Here is a 24,020-nt window from a genome sequence, read left to right as displayed (position 1 = left end):
CGCTCAACACAGAAGATGCAACAAAGTCCATATGTTTCTTTAACTGTGGTATGTGAAGAAATAAACATTTAAAAACAACTGAATTATTGATATTGGATATGTCAATTTCCGGTAAATCATCCTGCGCTTGTGCTAGCTTACAGATTCAGGACGCATTAGATTGAAGGGAGGGCGTGGTCGAACAGTAGAGGTCACGAATGTAACCTACAAGTGTCAAGTTCGGATCCTCGGCTCGAGTCTATAGGTAGTTGCTGAGTCTACTGCCCTCCACTGTTTCTTCCCATCATCCCTTCGGGATGGGGGGTTGGTACCGCACCCCCCCCCCGAACGAAATGGAATTTATAAAGAAAATATATACTTTTAATCCTGTCCGCACCCATCCCCCCTCCCCCCGATTAAGTGCTCCACTCCCCCCGGAGAAAAAAAGTCTGGAAGAAACACTGCTGCCCTCTAATGTGTACCCGAGTCACTTAAGAGATAATAAAGGCGGCTGTGCATAGTGCTGGTCACACTATCCCATTGGACATAAAGAAAGATTGTGAAGTTTTCGGCTTTGGGAGGTATATAAAAAGGGGGCGTATAATAGGTTGAAAAATGAGCATATTGTTGCGTTCGTGGGTTTGTAAAGTGGTACAAAAGATGTGTGTTGGATGACGTGTAAAAAGGTGAGTAAAAGAGATCGTATTTAGGGATGTATTAAATTAAGGTGTGTGAAAATGGGATAGAAAATGAGCATATTTTGACCTGAGGAGTTGTATAAAAGGCGCAAAAAGGTGCACGAAAAAGTGGCGTAAAATGAACGTGAAAAAGGGGGCGTGGAAAGAGGCGTGTCACCAATCTAGAGAAAGCTTTTTATTGGTGTGAATTTGTTTTTTCACAACAAATGATGGAATGAATCCTTGTCAAATCGGATTGTATATGATTGAGTGGAGCGGATTGTATATGATTGAGCTGAGCTAAGAGACGACTTATCGTTCTATTGTCTGTGGTTGGACTAAGCCTGTAATTGCATATTGTGTTCACAGCCTCGCTTCCAACTACACTGAGTGGAAATCTCCCACTTGAAGAGATCAGAGAAAATTGGATGCCTCGAGAAATTTGATTCTTTATAAACAAGATGGCGAATTTTATGTAAAAAATACGTTCGACATTTTTATTTAAAAAATGTCTAAACTTCGAGTAGTTTGTAAAGCGTTCAATCTTGACAAGTGTTTATTTTAAGTTTTTGAAAACTAAATGGGATTTAAAGGTTTTTCCTGTGAATTTTGTTAAGAAGAATGAGTAATCCGATTGTTAATGAAAAGTAAAGAAATAATTAAATATAAGGATTAGAATTTTGGTAATTGGCTTGCACGGCGCTCTTGGGTTCTAACACGTGTAGTGTGAAGAGAGGGGAAGAATTTAAAATTTAGATTTGTGGTCTCGAACTTCTTAATTTGAATGGATTTACATACATACATACATACATACATACACACAGACATACGCAGTATACACACACAGACACACACAGTTTTCTTGTTAAGTAAAGAGAAAGTAACGTTTGTTTGACTGGTAAGGGCCTTAAGTTGTGCGGCCCATTAAGCAGTTGCAGTAGAGTTAATCTGCTGTGATGACTTAGAAATAGAATGCGTAGCAGGGACGTTTCTCAACAAAATGTAAATACAACTTGGTTAATGTAACATTACGGGTGGGCTTGGCTCAGCGGTAGAGCACTAAACTAGAGCCTAGTGTTTGAATCTTGAATTCAAGAAGTAAAACGTCTATAAATTCACCCAACTCTGATGGGTACCTGACTCATGTTAGGGAATGTAAAGGTGGCTGGGCATAGTGCTAGGCATATCCCTTCATATGTCGAAGTCACAGAAATATGTAACTCTACTTCACTTTTAAAGAAGAACTTTATGTTACTTTACAAGGTTGTGGTAGGACCTAGGTATAACATCGTCGAATAGTAGCGCGCTTGACTGTTAACCGAAAGTCTCCCCCCATTGATCCAGGGTTCGTTTCCGTACAATGCCCCTGAGTCCACCCAGCTTTGATGAGTATCTGGCTCACATTTGGCGGTGGGCATAGTGACCTATGCGTCTTGTGCACCAACAAGAAAAAGCTGATGATGGTGATAGTACCCTAAGACTGCGTTAGCTTTTAGAAAGTATTTGTTATTGGTGCTGTTACTGATTGAATATACGGATTATACTGATTACATATGTTTGCGATTGAGTTAAGGTGTATACTACAGTTTCCTTTTCGAACGTGACTGTCTATAGGGCAAGTAGAGTTCACGTGTTGCTGTGATCTTAGCAGTGTGGTCAGCGCTATGCCCAGCCGCTTTTACTTTCCCAAACGTGAGTTAGGTACCCATTAGGCCTGGGTAGGCACAGGGACGTTGTATCGACATGAACCCGGATTCGAACTCGAGACATTCGGTCTTGCAGTCTAGCACTCTACCGCTGAATCACACCGTTCCCTGACTACATGTCCAAGAAAATTATCGGAAACTGCGTCATAAAAAAATGAAACGTTAAAGATCATTTCCGGTTTCCGGCGGTGAGATAAAGATAATTATTCTCATCAAAAGACTTCTTAATGAGCACCATGGTGTGGGTGTAGCAGAGGGAGGCAGTGTGTTTTGTTCTGATAGCGCCTCATGGACGGCGCCGAGCATACAGCGGATATTGCTGTTGCTATTTTTAGATCATACCGAGCGGAAGCCGCCAGATAGAGGCTGCTCACTTGAGCACGCGACAAAATTAGAAACGTTGTTTGTTGCGTCATGCCGTCTGCTTAAAATGATTTTGGGGGTTTATATTTCTAGTGTCACATTATAAACCCATACACGATTTTTTTATTTTAAGTTGAAACTTCGAGATTTTTGTTTTGTTAATTATATTTCAATTTATCAGCCTATTCCTAATTACATTTCATCTATATGGCGTTAAAGAACTAAGTGGCAGCTAAAATTGAGATCTGTCACGCTAGAGAAATGTTAGCTCCAGCGAATGAGAGCTGGAGGAAAAGCTCTTCACAGTAATGGAGCTAGAGTTATGTTAGCTCCGGCTATTGCGAATTAGACAAATGTTAGCTGCGATAAATGACATCAATGTTTCTTGAAGGCGTCTTAGGCAAAGCAAATTTACCGCCAACACCCCCCCCCCCTCTCTCTCTCTCTCTCTCTCTCTCTCTCTCTCTCACTCTCTCTCTCTCTCTCTCCACTCACCTGGACGAAATTGAACAGTTGAAGAAAATTTTAAAATGCGAGATTTAGATCAATGTTAGGTCTCTAAATAAGATTTAGATCAATGTTAGGTCTCTAAATAAGATTTAGATCAATGTTAGGTCTCTAAATAAGATTTAGATCAATGTTAGGTCTCTAAATAAGATTTAGATCAATGTTAGGTCTCTAAATAAGATTTAGATCAATGTTAGGTCTCTAAATAAGATTTAGATCAATGTTAGGTCTCTAAATAAGATTTAGATCAATGTTAGGTCTCTAAATAAGATTTAGATCAATGTTAGGTCTCTAAATAAGATTTAGATCAATGTTAGGTCTCTAAATAAGATTTAGATCAATGTTAGGTCTCTAAATAAGATTTAGATCAATGTTAGGTCTCTAAATAAGATTTAGATCAATGTTAGGTTTCTAAATAAGATTTAGATCAATGTTAGGTTTCTAAATAAGATTTAGATCAATGTTAGGTCTCTAAATAAGATTTAGATCAATGTTAGGTCTCTAAATAAGATTTAGATCAATGTTAGGTCTCTAAATAAGATTTAGATCAATGTTAGGTCTCTAAATAAGATTTAGATCAATGTTAGGTCTCTAAATAAGATTTAGATCAATGTTAGGTCTCTAAATAAGATTTAGATCAATGTTAGGTCTCTAAATAAGATTTAGATCAATGTTAGGTCTCTAAATAAGATTTAGATCAATGTTAGGTCTCTAAATAAGATTTAGATCAATGTTAGGTCTCTAAATAAGATTTAGATCAATGTTAGGTCTCTAAATAAGATTTAGATCAATGTTAGGTCTCTAAATAAGATTTAGATCAATGTTAGGTCTCTAAATGAGAGTTGGAGAAAACGCAGCCTCTAGCTGATGAGAACCTTAGTGCATGTGAACTCAAACGTTAACTTCCAAATTGTTTTTAACGACTTTGGCACTGTTAGAGGGATCATGAACTAATTAATCTTTCATTTCCGGTGCGGTTTGAGGAAATGTTCCGTTAAATCAACATTAAAGTCACGGAGAGAAGTGTCTTATGAAAACATATCAGCAAGAAAATAATATAAACAAGGAAGTCTGGAAATTCGAAACGTCATTTATTGTGGGTTACTTGAGAAAAATGAAAAGCTAAATTTAACAAAATATGAAATGCACAGGCTACTTTTTCGGGTATTTTTATTTGTTTCTTTCTAAATTTGTACGGTAAAGTTAAGTAAAAATACCTCTTCAAACCTGATGGTCTATGGGGCAAATGAGGTAGAGTTCACCTGTTTCTGTGATATGGCTTATGAAGGGATAGTGTGGTCAGCACTTTGCTTAGCTGCTTTTACTTTCTCTAACATGTTAGGTACCCATCAGAGATGGGTGGATTCAAAGACGGTCTACTCACTTGAACCCGGATTCTTTCACTGTGTAACGCCGTTTTAAAATTGGACACATCTTTTCTCCCACCATTCCCAGTTTTGTATTTCGGTTGAGTACCTTCATTAGGTTTTAATGATAAAAAAAATATAACATACGATAGCATGGCGGATTATTTAAGTTTTTTGAAGATTTTAGGGGATTAAGAAAGACCTTAAGAGTGGTGGATTATTCAAGAAATTCCTGAAAAGAATGAGCTGGTGGATTAGTTAAGAAATGTTGAGAAAACATGCTCAAATCTAGGCAGCACAGCACGGCAATGCAGGCTTGCAACCAACAACCATCGATGTCAAGGTGTGTTTGTAGAACTTGAGATCTTGCTCTAGATCCAGAATAGCAGTGTCAATTATTAGTTCTGTACATAACCCGTCGTCTGCCCGATGGAATGTTTGGTATGCGATGGGGGAGGGAAGGGAGATGGAGGGTGAGATTGTATATTTAGAGGACACCATTCTTACACGTACACACACACATACACACACACAAACATATATATATATATATATATATATATATATATATATATATATATATATATATATGTGTGTGTGTGTGTGTGTGTGTGTGTGTGCGTGCGTGCGTGCGTGTGTGTGTGTGTGTGTGTGTTCACAGCGATAACGTAATGATGGGTATATGTTTTGCTTATTTTGCATTTATATAATTTTTATTATCAAGAGTGTTCGTTTTTTTGTCCGTGTTTCTACATTTTTGTGCGTGTTTGTCAGTGTGTCTGTGTGTCGTTTTGTGTGTTTTGTGTGTTTTCTTGGTCTGTGTGTGTATGTGTTACTTTCTCTGCCCTCCCCCCCCCCCCCCCCCACACCTCCCCTACTTCCCTCCAGCTGGGCCCCTCAATGAAAGAGTATGTGTAAGTAAACGTCCCTCTGCCTGTCACTGCCGACTGACATGTTACGGCAATCACGTGACCGGCATTCCGCGCGTGGGAGACACCGCTGGGCCAAAAACAACAATGCGCATGGATGGGGGGCGGGGGCACCAGGTACTTCACATGCATTCTGACAATACGGGAGTCACGTGTCTCTGATCGTTCTACCACGTCGAGTGTAACATGCAGACATTCATATACGAGTGAGAGTATCGGAGTGACTTTGTTCTGCTAGCTCCTCCGTGAGTGCTGACTACGGCCACGCCCAATCAACAGACCAGGAATGTTCTAGAGGAATTAGAAGATACGAGCAGGTAAGGGAAACAGCGTTATATAAGCGACGAGTTGTGGGTGATTAGTGATGCTATCTCTTGCAAACAAAATGGTAGGGCCCACACGTAACTGGGTGTTACTTTACATCAATATTCTGTAACTAAACGTATATATATATATATATATATATATATATATATATATATATATATATATATATATATATATATATATATATTTATATAGGCCTATATATATATATATATATATATATATATATATATATATATATATATATATATATATATATATATATATATACCTTAGGGCGTATTGTAATCTTTAAGACAATGATTGCAACAAGGTTCAGATTTGTTATTTCCATAAGCTATTGCAGACTCAAGTATCACGTAGATGACATAATTATATCACCGACATTGCCGCTGCGTTGTAATATGCCATAGAGGGCTCCAAGAAATTCGGAGCAAAATATGTCCAATGGAAAATTCGTTTTGTTCTGTTAATGTTATTATCCGGTAATACACACACCGCAGTTTTTTGTTAATTTTTTTTTTTTTTTTTTTTTTTTTGAGGTAACTGGAAATTGGTGCACCTCAAAATAAAGCTAGTTGGGTTTTTTGTTGTATTCGGAAGTAATTTGAAACAATTGTATGTATTGACGGCAGTTGTTGTATTGTATTTTAACTAACGCTTTGTTTAAGATCGTCGTGTTTCACCAATTAAATTTTTTTTTTTACTTTTTTTTTTGCACATCTAAGAAATAAACCGGGAGTGATCTCCCCTAAACTTTCTCGAATATTCTTATATAAAACAACAAAGGATGGGAACTCGGGCTATAGACATGATTTTTAATCCATTTTAAATACTTAAAGTTTTAAAAATAGAATAAAGTCTCGTAGACAAAAGAGTTGCACTCCAAGTGAACGCTAAATAAAAAAAGTGCATAATAGTGCGCAATATTATTAGTACTTTAAAATTTACATTAGTTTTTTGAGAAATCGGAAGTAGCGTAAATTACTACTTCCGGTCATCGGAAATTACTCAAAATTTAACAGAAGGTAGAAAATTAGATCTTTTACTCACATGTGAAATTTTATTTATCTATCTGAAATAGTACTCAAGTTATAGGCTTTTAAAAAATTCAAAGTAGAAAAAGTACCACTTCCGGTTATCGGAAATCGCTCAAAAGTTGATACGGATCTACGATTTTGATAAAATACTTATATATGAAATTTCATCAACCTAGCTGTAACGGTACTCAAGTTATCGTGTTTACACACGGACGGACAGACAGACAGACACACAGACAGACACACAGACATACGGACAGGATTGCAAAGCCCAGTTTTTTCAGAATGGATTACGCATAAAACCTCTTAATTTTGATAAATCTGGATTGATAATTTTTGCCCGATTAAAATAAGTCCTCTATACTTCGGATGTAATGAAGGACTGAGGTGTAATACGGTGAAAATTCTTAAAATTTCAAGAGATTTTTTTTGCACGATTACCATACTTTCTCTATACTTCGTATATACGAGAAAGTAAAAATGTTACGTCTCTATTAAGTCTATACTACTGGAAAAAAAAGTAAATATATAGAAAACTTTTATAATAACAATGTTTTTCAATGCATTAAATTACTAAAAACAAATAATGTTTTACTAAAAATTGAAATACTGAAAATACGTTTTTAAAATTTAAATATGATCACCAAAAAAAGTACGATAGAAGAGAAAATAATTGGTGTATCACTACGATATTCAGGGAGATCAACTTAAGTAACTACGTCCCTGGTTACGCTCCTTGGTACGCCCCTTGTTACGTCCCTTTTTACGCCCCTGATTACGTCCCTGTCTAAGCATTATGTAAACACTAAACCGCTTGTTGTTTTGTTTCAAGGTATGGATGATGGGGAGGGGAGGTTAACTGTTTAAACGACAGCTTTAAAAAAAATTTCACGAACCCGTCATGAACATTCTTCAATCGTTAGTAAACAGCTGGAGGGGTAACCACGTCCCCAGGTGTCATGAGGTAAAGTTAGCTTTGACACACCCTTCCCCCCCCCCTCCTTACACGGTATCAATCATTCAATCAGATCAGTTGAATGAAGAATTATCTCCCTGTGTGTTTTAAAGTTAAGCTAGAGAGAGAAACCATCTAAAAAACTTGTATTTAAATTCTTCGCAAAGAAAATAAAACTTAAGGAATTTAACAACCACCGGTTTGGGAGTGAAACATTTTTAATTACTTTTGGACAACACCCAAATTTAATGACCTCGATGGCTAGTTAATTTAAACTTAAGATTGGGAAAGATAACCAGATGACTCTGATTAGACCGAGTGTGATATGTGCAAGCTGGTCACCTTGTATAAGTGTCTGGGCCGGTGGCGTCACCACTATCTTGGGGGGGGGGGGGGGGTATCACATGACATGATAACTACCAATGGAATTTCTCGTTTCTAAATGTATGTTAAGAAAATAGGCCTAATATCAAATAAATAAAGTTAAAAGTAATTTGGTTTCGTTTTTTTTTTACCCCATGTATTACACTTGAATAATTTGTTAAGCAAACCCCATTCATTATCGAAATAAGCAGAGAGTAGCTGAATTGCCTCCCTTGCTGAAATTAAATTTAGCCAGCGCTTATTGACAGGACGAGTCATTGCGCTGAAGTGTCAAGTCAATTCGTTGTCGCGTCATATTTTTTTTTAATTTAGCGTAGCTGACAAGCCAGTGTCATATGCTATAATTTCAAGTGGATTTTTTTTCGCATTTTCATTTTTTATTTTTGGCGTGGCTTCCTGTGCAAGTGACGACCGTGTATTGAAGTGACACGATTGGATAAGAGTTAGCGCGAACTTTAGCGACCAGTTCCCATTAGGGCGTGACAGCATGTCAATCCAATTATTCTGGATCTGGATTCCTGAGGTGTAAAATGGAGGTTAGTTCAAAGGTCAAGGCTCCGAGATAGTGTATTTAAACCAACCGATAGGACATAGCTTTTTTTGAAATTTCGAAATACCTCAACAGTCTAGCTATTACGTTGTAGTGTGTGTGTTAATGTGTGTGGAGGAATATTGCGCATTCGAAGGTGCATCAAACAGGTAAGACAAGATTTTTAAAAAAAGGATTTTAGCCTTTATTTACACATTAAATATTTTAGCAGTCTAAGCTAATATACTATTTCAAAGGCTTGCCTTAGAATATAAAAGGCGGATTTATTATGAATTTAAATTGTACGACAAGACGTGAATTGGCTCAGTTTTGTAATGTAATCATTGCGTGCGGTCTATTAGAGTCTATTTTTTTTTTTTTACAAAAGAACAATTAGGTAAATTATATCTGCTAAAACAATATTCCTCGTTGGCACGCCCTGCAGTTATCGTTTCAGTAATGTAACTTTATATCTTGTAAACATAACATCAAACAATGTTATTTTAAACATGGTCGTGTATATATATATATATATATATATATATATATATATATATATATATATATATATATATATATATATATATATATATACGTATATATATATATATATATAAGTTTAAGTTTAAGTTAAGAGATGTGCACGGAGTACAGTGGAGATTACCCGACAATGTTCTCATAAGCTAAGTTACGTTAGTGGGTCTCCGCTATCATCTTTCGAGACACAACCTTCATCTTCTTTACCTGAATAAGACTAAAGATCATAACTAATTTGTGTTCGCTTCTTCTCACCGTCTATCCTGAATGCGAGAAATGTAAATTATCAACATCTACGGTGCGGCAAAAATAGCTAATTTACTTATTTTATGTTTCGTTTTTGGAACTTCAATAATAGCAAGTGATGTCTCATTTTAGGTTCCAATTTTGGAACTTCGCTAATAGCAGATGATATCTGATTTTATGTTCCGTTTTTGGAACAGCCAAAGCCGTACATCGTATCGATCGGGACTATATGAGGAGATCAATAGAACTATTTGAACCTTGTCGTTATAGAAACGGCACGAATATATAACAGTATTTTAACACGGTGCTGTTACTCTTGGTCGTTCTTGATTGAAAATTACTTAGCGCTGCTGATATTAGTAAAGAGACGGCGTGGTCGAGTGGTAGAGCCTCCAGTTCGGATCTCAGTTTCGACGTATGGCTGTAGATTGGTACATGACTTACGTTCTCCGAAAGAAAAGGCGACTGGGAGTAGTGCTGACCCTACTATCCCTTCATAATCCGAGATTACTGAAACATATGAACACTACTTCATCTGCGTATTACATCATTAGTTTTATATAGAAACTTTTACACTTTTACTATCGTTTATAGGCAGCAAAAAAATAAATATGTGCCAGTTTAGATTAATTTCATCCCCAACAACACTGACTACTTAATCACACCCATATATATATATATATATATATATATATATATATATATATATATATATATATATATATATATATATATATATATATACATATATATATAATTATCTTACAGAGGGAGCAATAACAAGTTTTTTAAAGTTTATTTACATTAATTATTTTATGAATTAAAACATGTCAGTGTCGCATATTGTAACCTAAATAAACAGGTTAAAAATGTAATCACTGCAGTTAATAAAGTAAACTGGCACATAGCCGCTGGGGGTTAGCTGCTCTTTACCCTGACCTGTGCCCCGCAACAGCTGCATAAACAGTTGACGTTTGCCAATGATAACTTTAATAACCCCTAACATAACCAATCACCACAACGTGTCAATACGTAAAGCACAGATGTTTTACACTATACACAACGTCAGCTTGTAGACACGTCCATTCACGTGAAGCCTGGACTTAGGTCAATGCTAACACTTGAATTGAAGTGGTCATCGCTGGCATACATCGTTAGTACATGGTGAGCACTTGGAGGGTCACTCCTCGGTCTGTAGACATGATCATTAACACGTGCGTACGAATTTTAATAAAAAAAAATAAGTAGGTCTACTCTGAGTTAAAAACTACTGAATGACAAAATAGCGAACAAGTATGTTATGTATTGATTCTGACTTGACCGCTGATGTGCAGTATTTTTTACATTGTAGCTTTCTCTATTTTATTTTTTTTTAAATAATTTTTGACCTTCCTTATTTTTGTAGGTTTATTTTTTCTCGGAAACAATTTCACTTTTGACCATTTAAGTGGACGTTTCCGTATTGTTTTTCCGGTTTATATTTACTAAATTAAAAGCATAGTTTATGTTACTTCATGTAATACATCATTCCATAGGTTCGTGTAGATTCCCCAGTATTTTAAAAATCGCTTTTGCATTCCCTTGACTCGTATACAATCCCCATAATCCCTAAACATAAACATTCCAAAATCAGGAATATGTTCCCTTTAAAATACACTTCCCATTACAAAACAAATCGAACATACCATTAATTATGCTATTTTTTTATCGCTATACACAACGTGTGACGTTTTAGATGGAGTATATCTAGGATCATTATGACTCTTATATCACAAAGCCTATTTATATCTTGTTTTTAGAAAACCAAAGGATAACGATCAAATTTGCGTCATCAGTATCTCCCTCCCCAGTCATTCTAACCCCCACCCCACCCCCACCCCAGCCCCCCACTTTCCCTGCCCTTGACTACAAATCTAAATGCATACCTACTCCAGTTGAAGGCAGACCATCCTCTACAAGAATGCGCTAATCTCATTACAAATTCCATTCATCCCTGTACCGAGGGCCTGAAGTTCTCCACCGACATTGAAGACGTGACGTGTCTGGAATAGTAATGACAACAAACAAAAAAATTAGTGTCATCCAGAGTTTGGTTTAGTCAACATATAACAGATTCACAATGCATTGATAGAAGAAAGTTATTTCACAGAGAAGATGGGAGATATACGTTTGATGTTAGTGGAGCATGGATAGCGTAAATGTATGGGTGTAAGTTTTAGTTTAATTACTTTTTAAAAATTGGTATATGTTGCAGTAAATGCATTCTACTAAACTATTACTACATGTTGCAGTAAATAAGTTCCACTAAACATTGGAACATACAGCACATTACGATTTTTACTGTAACATTGGTACATGTTGTACTAAACAAGTTCTGCTAAAACATTGGGACATGTAGCTCTAGACAAGTTCTACAAAAACATAGTCACTTGTTAAGTAAAGAGTTAAAAACAAAGGCATGGGTACTTGTATGTGATATTAATCGCGTTAATGTTAGCAATAGAGTTTGAGGCAGGCTAACACCAAAGCAAGTAACTAAAAAAAAAAGATATTTCTAAAATGTACGTAGCTTAACATTGTTAGTATATGTAACGGAAATACAAGTCATCAGAATCACATTGCATTCTTGTTAACTTCAGTCAACATGACAAAACTAAACAAGTGACTTCACTGAGTCCTTAAAACGACTACACTGACAGCCATTATGACGTGTTTACAATCTGTCAACACATCTATTCTTCCCTTCTGTTTCAACGACCTAGGATATCCTGCTACACGTCAACTACAACCACAATCTCATTTCCAAGAAGAATAAAAATAAATTAAAACAAAAAAATCACTTCCTTCTTCAACCATAACACATTTATTTCTCTATCTCAACCTCCATCACTTCCGTTCTCTATCTTTCCATCACCTTCTTTCTTTAACTCTCGCTTTATCACTTCCCTCCCCATCTATTCCCCTATCCCTTCCCTCCCCATCTATTCCCCTATCACTTCCTTCCCCCCATCTATTCCCCTATCCCTTCCCTCCCCATCTATTCCCCTATCACTTCCCTTAACCATCTATTCCCTTATCACTCCCCTTCTTTATCTATTCCCCTATCACTTCCCTCCTTTATCTATTCCCCTATCATTTCCCTTCTCCATCTATTCCCCTATCACTTTCCTTCCCATCTATTCCCCTATCACTTCCCTTCCCCATCTATTCCCCTATCACTTCCTTTCCCCCATCTATTCCCCTATCACTTCCCTCCCCATCTATTCCCCTATCACTTCCCTTCTTTATCTATTCCCCTATCATTTCCCTTCTCCATCTATTCCCCTATCACTTTCCTTCCCCATCTATTCCCCTATCACTTCCTTTCCCCCATCTATTCCCCTATCACTTCCCTTCCCCATCTATTCCCCTATCACTTCCTTTCCCCCATCTATTCCCCTATCACTTCCCTTCCCCATCTATTCCCCATATCAATCCCCTTCTCCGTCTTTCCCTTTATCACTTCCCTTCTTCGTCCCCATCTATTCCTCCATCACTTTCCTTATCCATCTATCCCTCTCTTACTTCCCTCCCCCATCTATTCCTCTATCACTTTCCTTCTCTATCTAACCCTCCATCACTTCCTGTCTACCCCCTCCCCCCTCCCCACATAACACCCCCTAATATTTCCTTCCTGCCAAATTATTTCCCCTGCCCCTAACCCCCCCCCCCCCATTTCCGTAGCGTGTCATACGCCTGTCACATTCATGTCAGATTCCTCCGCCCTGGGGGGTACGGTTAACCGTTTCGAAAGATCTCCCTAACAGCTTGTATGCAAGTAGTGCATTAACCCATCGTCTGCGGTGTAGCATCCTTAACCCTGATCTTAACCCTAGATTAGCAAAAACTGGGCTTAAGTTTAAGATAGACCACAGTGGTTGTAAAATCTAATCTACGAGTGCATCTTTTTTTTAAAAAAAAAAACGAGGGACCACTTACGTAAGTCAGGCTATTGTAAAATGCAAATTTGTATCATTTTGTGTTACGAAACAATTAATTTTCACTGCTTATCTATACGTTAAATGTAACAAAGATTAAAGTTAAATTTACACTGTTTACTGATAGGGTATCAAATAATACTGTCTAGGATTTGATCGTATTTAAAAATGATTTTTTGACTTTCGAGCTTTTTAGCATACATCCTCCAAATAAAACGTATTCATTTATTATTTTTTAATTTATTTTTGTAATTAGCTGATCATAAGTTAAAACTATAATTAAAATGTATGTTTTCCTAATCACTCTTATTAAGGTAATTTGACCTATACACTTTTAGATTACGTATATATTTAACTGTCCGGCTTTATTCTGTTGATGTAAATGTTCAATACGTTGTTCGTCGTTACACACCAACAACGGATGCCAATCTACACACAATCGTTGTCTAAGATATACAACAACACAGAACGTTATTTGTTGTAACTAAATGCAATCATGCTCAAGCGTTGACTATAAACGTATGTCACTACCTTAAGTAAAAGATAGCATTATTCATTAACACGACGCAAATAGTAACCAGACTTTAATTAAAATACGCTGAGATATACGGTAATTTTGGCATAGGCGGTGGTTTAAAAATAAATGTAATTAAACTATTTGGGGGAAAGAAAATTAAAGCGACCCGCCCTTTGCAACGGAGAAATAGAAAAAAAAAACGAGTCGGGTTTTCGAGATTGTCCCAGTTTACGAGCGCTCCCGTGACACGTGCGTTTGTAGACTAAATAGCAGAGAGTGAGTGTACAATGTGGGGTCTCGCTTGGTCTCGTGCTAGGGACGAGACGAGAACAGACCCCAGGGCGGGGTGGAGGTGGTTTTGTTTGTGGTGTACATCAACACGCTGAGGACGTCACTCAAACAACAACAACATGCACGTGGTGTGTACGTCTGCATGTCGAGCTGCGACATAAACATGTGGAGGGGGGAGGGGAGATTGACTGGAGGGGGTGGAGGAGGGGGGAATCGACTGCTAGGCTCAATTGTGTTTATATGCCATCCAGTTTGATTTGATTGAACTAGCAGGTTTAATTGATAAAATCAAATATGTACATTGAAAATAAAATCAGAGGGTATGTGTAGGCCTTCTTCTTCTTCGTTCTTAATTTTAGTGTTGGAGGGGAACCCCTCCAAAACACTATTAAGTATATGTGTCAACTGGTTATGCGCCATTGAGGCCATTGACTCCGATTTCAGCCTGCTTTTCTTTTTGGATTTGCTTCCATAGCCTTTGTTCAACCAAGAACAAACTACAAGGTACGAGTCTTTTCCATGAGCTTTACCGACTCGACCACGCCGACCCCATTTGTAGGCCAATCAGGGACACGTGACAAGCTTATATATATATATATATATATATATATATATATATATATATATATATATATATATATATATATATATATATATATATATATATAATCATTATGAAATCTACTACAGCAATTTATTTAATTATTTTATAAGCTGCTAATACTTGCATTAATTAGGTTTAAAAAACCATTAGCTTATTATGTTTTATTCCTTAATCCATTCTTTATCCTGAAGTGTTTTATTCCTGTAACTCTATACAACAGTCACTTCCTAGTCGCGTATCTCCCACGTTAATCTACCACACAAAAGGCGTCCTCCGAGCAGTGGGCGGATCTTGGAGACATCGGCCGTGCTAGTCGGAGGTCGTTAAATGGAGCCGATGACACGAAAATTGTACGGGGCCTCCTGGAGTTCTTACGTCTGTGTTTTGGTTGGGTGGGTTGTTGTGATTTGGTAGACCGTGGCCGCGTAGGGTCGTTAATGCGTGGTTGTATTCACTGGATTGGGGGGGGGGGGGATGTGACACTGGCGCTTCCACAATTATTAGTCGTCTTGAAAAGTTTCTGATTTAAATGTGTAAGTATGCTCATGAAGCGTGTAGAGAATTTGTATTTTGATGTACTTTATAATCTACCACCCAGGGTGTATATAGAAAAAAATATTTAAAAATTAAAAATGTATACTGTCACGCCCTTAATAAAACAACCCCCTCCCCTCTCTTCATACTCAAACAATCTCCGCCACCACAAGTACATCCGCACGTTGAATTCGCCACCTTCTATTCACTACTACCTACGAAGTGTATTCGGCTATTTCCGTGTCGAGACAGCTAGTCTATCTTATCCTCTATTTAAGGAAAGTTATAGTCCCAACAAGAGAAGCCTCTAAACTCGGTCTAAACTGGTATTTTCAGCTAAGTTAAGCTGTATATGAAAATACACACACACACACACACATACATATATATATATATATATATATATATATATATATATATATATATATATATATATATATATATATATATATATATATATATATATATATATATGCCTATATATATATATATATGCCTATATATATATATATATATATATATATATATATATATATATATATATATATATATATATATATATAGATATAGATATAGATATATAGATATATATATATATAGCCATCACTGTGTTGATGAGCTATGTGTTGATGAAGCTACATAGATTATTTGGGTCATGTTTGTATTTAACAGTTGTCATAGATTGCCACAACACTTCAGGAACATGCGACAAATTCGAAAACAACGTGTCCTCTTGTTTTTATTTTATCATCACAACCATCAAGAAACATGCGACATGTTCTGAAACAACGTATTCCTCTGTTATCACTTTATCAGCTGTTAGTGAACAAGCTGTGTTCATGTTTGCTCCTGGTGTGTTATAAGTTTTCAATTTCTTTGACCACAGCTGATAACTATTACTTTGTTATTACTTTGTTATTACTTTGTTATTACTTTGTTTCTACTTTGCTATTACTTTGTTATTACTTTGTTATTACTTTGTTATTACTTTGTTATTACTTTGTTATTACTTTGTTATTACTTTGTTATTACTTTGTTATTACTTTGTTATTACTTTGTTATTACTTTGTTATTACTTTGTTATTACTTTGTTATTACTGTGTTTCTACTTTGTTATTACTTTGTTATTACTTTGTTATTACTTTGTTATTACTTTGTTATTACTTTGTTATTACTTTGTTATTACTTTGTTATTACTTTGTTATTACTTTGTTATTACTGTTATGGTACGACCGTATACAACTTTCAAAACGATCCGAATACTGTAATGAAAATTATAGACATGCCTTCTAAGAAGAGTTACTTTTTTTTTTCTTTTAATAACTCGACTGTAGCTGGTCTTTTAAAAATCAACACCCACGCGAGTGACGTAACTTAGGTTCAAGACCACTAAAAAAAACTCGTTCTTTATTTTAAAACATATTTATCTCAACATTTCCGCCCCCTCTGACAAACATGCAAGTTTTAAGTCCCTACAAAATAGTGTCTGCCAATATAAAATATTTTAAAAAATATATTACGGGGGGACTGCCGCCCCTTGCCTCCCCTCCTAGCTACGCCACTACAGTTCATCCACTCTAAGCCTTGTACCATCTTCAGAATACTCAAGTGACACACGCTTCACAACACACCCTTCTCATCATACGCAATGCCAGTTATTGTTAACAACATTCGTGGGCGGTTATTTTCCAGCTAGTTGATGACAAATAGCTCAACCCTTTTTAACTTCACAAGTACCCCCCATTTAAATAAAAAAAACACTACAGTAGTTTATACGAATCCGGACTGACTCTCTAATGACAGAATTCTCGTCCTATTGTTAAAATACTAAAGTGTATTTTGACGCAACTTCTACGCGGTTTCGACAGGTCAAAGTGCACCATAGCTGTGTACCACCGATTTGACGCCTGCGCATTAACCCTAATAAACAAAACCGTTAACACCATGAAATAATAGGGGTAGATCTTTATGGGTGTGTAAGGCCAAACTGTTTGGTAGTTCTTTTCCCTGCTGGGGTCACGTGGTCGTTTGCGTCATTTAAAAATAAAAAGGTCACTTGGTATTTAACACCTCTATAAAACGGAGTCACCGAGAATTTTACGGACGTCTCTCACCTTGACATTGCTACTTTGGTCTCTTAAAAAAATTTCTTTTCTATTAGTGTTGCCTTATGATCGGCTTCAGGTATGGGGAAAGCATACTAATGTTAGGGTTAGTTTGGGTTAGTTTAAGTTTAACCAGTTAACAATGTTAGCTCTAGGTTCTAGTATGACGAATAGTTTAGAGTGTAACCATTCAACCCAGTTCAGGTTAGAGTTTGTTTAAGGATAGTCCACTAACACACTGGCGGATAACACATTTAAGTCTAGGGTTAGGTTCTAGTATTAGGGTTAGTTTAAGGCAGAGTTTCTTCCAGGCATCTCTTCGGGGGAGCGAACGAAATGAAATTTATATAGAAAATATATACTTTTGACAGTGTCCGCCGTCCGCCCCCCCCCCCCCCCCCCCCCCGAAGAAAGTCTACCGCCCCTCCCCCCGAAGAAAGTCTACCGCCCCCCCCCCCCTTCTCCTGAGAAAAAAAGTCTGGAACAAACACTGGTTTAAGGACAGCCAGTTAATACCATTAAGGTTGCCCGATCTTCTTCCATAATTATGGACCGTATGATCATTTAGTCCCACTGATGTTAAACTGTATGGCCCGTATATTTGAGAAAGTGAACACTAGATCTACACCCGAAAAACTGAAATTACACATTTATTTCTAATGGTTACTCCCCATTTCATAATGGAAAGAATTCAAGGGAAATAACCAACAGCTATGTTCCTTAATAAAGGCTAGTAGAAATGAGAACAGCAAAAGTAACAAAACACTAAACTGTAGTTTCAGCTCGCTTTTGATTTCAACATGAGTAATAAAAATCTTGAGGAAAAGTTGACTACTTTTTATATTGTTTACATATAACAATTATTATTCGATTCTAGTTCGAGATAAATAATATTGGCTATTATAAGTACTTAATTTGATAATATACACTTTCAATTTGATCAAAAAATAATGGCTCTGTGTATCGCACAGGATATTAAACAACTTTTAGGTGATTTTATAGTGCTTAATATAATTTTGTACTAGACGGCCCCTGTTATCCAATGGATTACAGCCTGACCAGAGGCGTATCCAGGTTTTCGTTGTAGGGGGAGCGAAAAGAGCAAAAAAAGGCGCCGAATTTTTTACACGTTCTATATACGTGTATTATATATATATATATATATATATATATATATATATATATATATATATATATATATATATATATATATATATATAATTACTAGCTGTATGTCATTACTTCGCTATGATGTAAAATAAATTGAAAGTAGCACTCTGAAGAAATAAGAAAAAACACATAATGTAGGCCGAAAAAAACAAAAATTGTATCAATCTAAACAAAAACAAAAAAAAATGTACGTACACTTCAACCAAAACAATGAACGTAACACAATCTGTTTTGTAGTTCTTGTGAAAAAAACATTCTTACATAATAAGTCCTGGGAAATTATTTAAGACAGGTGAAATAGGGGAAATAATCACTCCATTCACCACTGCCCGGTCACTTTAGGTCAATTATCCAACCCAGTGTATACTTTGGTGTGACATTAATGTCGCTCTACACAATTGTGGTGGTGAGGTGTGTGTGTGGGGGGGGGGGGGGGGGGGAAAGGAGGGGAGATAACCAACTCAGAGTGAACATAGCGTCAGTTTTTAGATGACTGTTCTAAACATACATATCTATTACACAAATATATATTACACACATATATATTACAGACAGATTTAAATAAGTAGCAGTGGTATTATGACAATATTTTTTTTTACAGAGGGGTCCATGGGGAGGGTGGTTGTAACTGTTTCATATAATTTGTAATCGTAATCGTAATCACTATCGCCCAAACTGTAAGAATACTACTACTTCATCGTGATGACCTTGTCAAAATTTCCCCACCGCTACGCAGTTTGCTCATAAGAAAATTTAAATAGAGGTGCCACATCAGTTGGATTTATTTCTGTATTGTAATTTTTTTTAATTAATCACACGATTCAAATATATAAAGTAATTATGTGTGAAGTTTTATGTATAACATTTTCTAATTCAATTATTCGTAAGCAAATACATTATACAGTTGCCTTAAACTTAACACGCCTCTTGCCAAGTGTTACTACCCGTAGAGGTTTTTGCAATGCATCGTAATGGTTATTTTTAGAATGGCAAACTGATGCAGCTGTTAATATGTGTTGTAAACGTAGACATTACTAGACTAGTACAATAATGCTTAATTGCTGCATGAAAAGAAATCTTGTAATTTACATAGATGTGCCGACCAAAAATATTTTTTAACAAACATCATTGTTTAAAACTTTGAGTTTAAAAACTTTCCAAAAAGGCGCCACTTTGCTGAAAATGGCCAGAGGGGGAGCGGCCGCTCCCCCTGCTCCCCCCTGCGTACGCTACTGAGCCTGACGCTAAAAAGCACATCGCCCAGCACCCCACACCCACTCACCTGCACAACTAAAGCGTATTGTGTGTAAGCATTTAGCTTTTTGTCTATTCTACTTTTTGTATTGCTTTTTTATATAAGGTGCCTAACATATGGGCTTCAAACTTAGCACACACAAGATGGAGAGGATATATATATATATATATATATATATATATATATATATATATATATATATATATATATATATATATATATATATATATATATATATATATATATATATATATATATATATATATATATATATATATATATATATATTATAACACCAAAAAATTTAGTTCCTGTATTTGCAAAATTTTACTGTTACTATTCTTATTACTCAACGACTGATTGCGTCTATTACGGTTAAGATAGGTCAAGATTGATTTATTTTTCGTCCATGTGACGTAACTGTCTAAAGCTGGTGACGTCCCCTTTCGCCGAGTTTCTTCCCCTTTCAACCTCTTGATGTTGGTGAGGTCAACTTATCAAGATTACCTCATCCACTTGACTAGCGCTTAACGAAGCGCGCTGACCTCGGCAACTTAAATGGGGCGAGATTTCTCGCCGCTCTCAGTCGGGAGTGTTGATTTAGCTCGGAGCTGACGTTAAGCTCAGAGTTGACACAAACTTAACTTAAAAAAAAAAATCTGGGCAAAGTTTTAATTCCCGTTCAGCCTCGTTAGATTGGATATATCGTTCGTGTGAGTCGATGTGTTTTTCTGTAAACGTCAGGTAAAATAAAGTTATTAGTAAAAATTTCATACTTATAATAAATTAAAACACTTTTTTTTTCAAAAGAGTGTTTTCAATAATAAAATACCTCTTAGGCAATAGTCTATTTAATAGTAAAACTTTGATTTAGAATAGAATCGTTGCTGATGTTTTAAAATAAGGATTTTTATTAAAGCGATTCAGAAAATCTGTTTTGTCTTAGTGAAATAGTCTATGTGAAATTAACTTTCAAACTTTGTTTTTTTTAACTTTAGTAAATAAATCTCACAGCTAACCACTTTTGTTTGACAAAATCAGTGACTATATAATTGTGAATATAATTGACCCTAAATTTGAAACTTTGTTGTTTTTATGTTTATGGATATTTCAACTTTAAAATTCTAAAGTCAAAACTAATTAAATTACCAATGTAATTACATAGTATGTTGCTAAGTTGTAAAAACTAAATTAAAACATAAAAGTTTATTTAACTAATTAAGAAAAAAAATTCCAGTGACAATTTCGATTAATTAGTGTACATTGCTGATCTTTCCTTGAAATTTTAATTACATTTTCCTCTTCAATTACTTACGACAGGCTCCGCCTTCGTTACTCACCACGCGATTAATCAATCACAGTTAATTAGCCGAACTAATTACACTTCTGATCCCTTTACTACCGTAGCAATCAAACCAATTGACTCTTGAACTTTGAACTTTAGCATCGAAAAGTTAATTATAAATTCCTGTCGCCTGAATGCATGGTTTGTTTTAGACGTTCGCTTGTTATGATTGTGTTTGTCATTCATTTATTCCGTTTTGGTTAAAATAAATCATATATTTTGTGATTTGTTCCTTTACTTGTTTTCTTTTTTAAGTTGCTAATTCTTTCATTGGTAATTGATCTATTCAAAACTTTATATTTTACTCGTTTTTTAAGTAATTTGTTTTTTATGGAGATAATCCATTGTTATTTCTTAATTTTCTGGTTATTTATTTGGTATGTTGTGATCACAGATGTGTTATTAAACTTCCACAGACGTTTTTTTCCCTTCATTACCGAGCGTTTGTTTTAATTATCCTTTTCCCTTGTGTTTTAAATCAATTACATCGCTTTATTGTTCTACTGAGTTCAAACTGGTTTCTTAACTGCCTTCCCTTCACTCATATTTTTCAAGTTTAATTATTTATTCTGTTTGTGTATGTTAGTCATGTTCATCTTGTGGTATTCTGAATAAAGTTCTCTTTCGAACCTGTCGGCTCAAGGGCAAATGAAGTAGAGTTCACCAGTTTCTATCAAACTCGGCATATGCGGGAATACTATGGTCAGCACTATGCCCAGCCGCCTATATTTTCCCTAACTTAACTAAGGTGCTTAGCAGAGTTTGGGGTAATGAAGAACCTGCTACGACTTTAGCCAGGGATACGAACTTTAATTTTCGGGTTTGCAGTCGAACGGTCTACCATTCGACCACGTCGTCCTATATATAGCATTCTGTGATGACGTCTCATCCACCTTCACCTTTACTCAAGTTACAAATACTTGTTGTATGTATATGTTGTTGTTTTCGAATTTCTGAAACATATGAACAAATTACTTTGAGAAGCTCGTGAATGTGAGACAAGACAAATATAATTTACTGTATTGACCATTAACTGTTTACAAACGCGGTCAGTTTGAAAATACCAGTCTTATATTTTAACGTGTAGGCCGTTTTAATCTTCGTGAGACGAAATTGAAATAGATTATATTATCCAGCATGGGGAATTGGCATACAGTGATGACTATCAGAGAAAACTTTGGGGCTTGTAAAAAAAAATTGAACTGTCTCCGAATACACCCTGATCCCCCTTTCTCAACCCCCCCCCCAGTAGCGTAGCGGGGGGGGGGGGACATATGTCCCAGGGCGCCGACCTTGGGGGGGCGCCAAAATGGGTTGGAAAAATAAATTGAAAGGTTGAAGGGGGAGCAAATCGAAAGTTTGAGGGGGGGTGTAAATCGAAATCTCGAGGGGGGGGGGGGGGGTGCAAATCGAAAGTTTGAGGGGGGGGGGTGCAAATGGAAATCTGGAGGGGGGATGCAAATCGAAAGTTAGACGGGGGAGGGGTGCAAATCGAAATCTCGAGGGGGGTGCAAATCGAAAAGTTTGTCCCCGGGTGCCGGGAAGGGTTGCTACGCCTCTGCCCCCCCCCCCCTTCCTCTCTGCACCCCATCACGTCACTTCTTACTACTTATTTTTCTCTGAATTAACCCAGTCCCACACAATACACGGACTGTCGGTTTTTGTTGATTGGCAAAGCGTTGTTCATACAGGAACATTTATTTTGTCCTACCCCCCCCCCCCTCCCCCCACTCAAAATGTATCCGACATTACTACGAACGACATATAAGTGAAATTTTTTATTGACAACAACAATTTCTCGTGTTTACTTTGATAAACTGAATGTTGACGTTCAACACACGATGTATCTGGCGAATCAAGTGATTTGTTTAACGTGTTATCTCCTTCTTAATGTACGGCTAATCTAATCACATTCACTTCCCGTCCTTAAGCATGGACTTCTTTCAGAGGCGTAGCGACCCTTCCCGGCGCCCGGGGACAAACTTTCGATTTCCACCCCCCACCCTCAAACTTTCGATTTGCACCCCCCTAAAACTTTCATTTTTTTTCCAACCCATTTTGGCGCCCCCTAAGGTCGGCGCCCGGGGACATAGCCCCCCCCCCCCCCCTCGCTACGCCTCTGACTTCTTTTAATAAACTGGACGGTCACCTGACCAAAATCTATCTTCTCATTCGTCGGTTATCTCCCTTTAAACAATGACCTAGCGTTGACCTGTGACCTAACAGATACACACCTACAGCAGTTTATTCATTTCAACCTGTCCTTAGATATAAATCCACTTTCAATCTTTTCATAGGTTTTTTTATTTTATTTTTTTCCAACCCGTTCTTCGGCCTAGATCACACTTACCCTCCCCCCACACCCCCACCCCCAAAATGACATAACGCGACGAAGGAGAGAGAGAGAAAAAAAGCCAGCCCACATTTAAAGTCCCCCCGTTTGACTAAATGGTTCTTTAAAGTGCCCCCGCGGCGTTTTGAATGTAGTCGTCTGCTAGACTTTCAACACCGTGGGATAACTGACTGGATTAGAGATTATAGCTGGATTATCGCTGGCTGGCTTTAATAAAATCGGACGCTAGCCTCAAAGCGCTTAAAACAAGTCAACTAGTCATATATTTATTGTTTCATTTCATTTGTAAGTAATTTTATTTGTAAATGTTTAATTCTACTGGA

The 24,020-nt window shown here is 36.6% G+C and overlaps 1 protein-coding gene across 4 annotated transcripts in view; it reads left to right on the top strand.

Annotated features, from left to right (window-relative positions):
• The first annotated feature begins 5,738 nt into the window (after window positions 1–5,738).
• Window positions 5,739–24,020, top strand: part of LOC131957006 (phospholipid phosphatase 1-like) — a 46,503-nt gene continuing 28,221 nt past the window's right edge. Inside the window, exon 1 of one of the 4 annotated variants that reach the window (XM_059321697.1) lies at window positions 5,739–5,845. The gene's annotated coding sequence lies outside the window, so the exon portion shown is untranslated. Of the gene's footprint in view, window positions 5,846–8,855; window positions 8,934–20,611; window positions 20,744–23,797; window positions 23,983–24,020 lie in introns of those variants that run through there. The other 3 variants (XM_059321698.1, XM_059321696.1, XM_059321695.1) reach the window with 3 other exon arrangements.

This window comes from Physella acuta, unplaced genomic scaffold, assembly GCF_028476545.2.
Source record: "Physella acuta isolate Inbredline_101_S28 unplaced genomic scaffold, ASM2847654v3 ptg001195l, whole genome shotgun sequence".
Classification (NCBI taxonomy): Eukaryota; Metazoa; Mollusca; class Gastropoda; family Physidae; genus Physella; species Physella acuta.
This window is presented reverse-complemented; position numbering and strand designations above follow the sequence as displayed.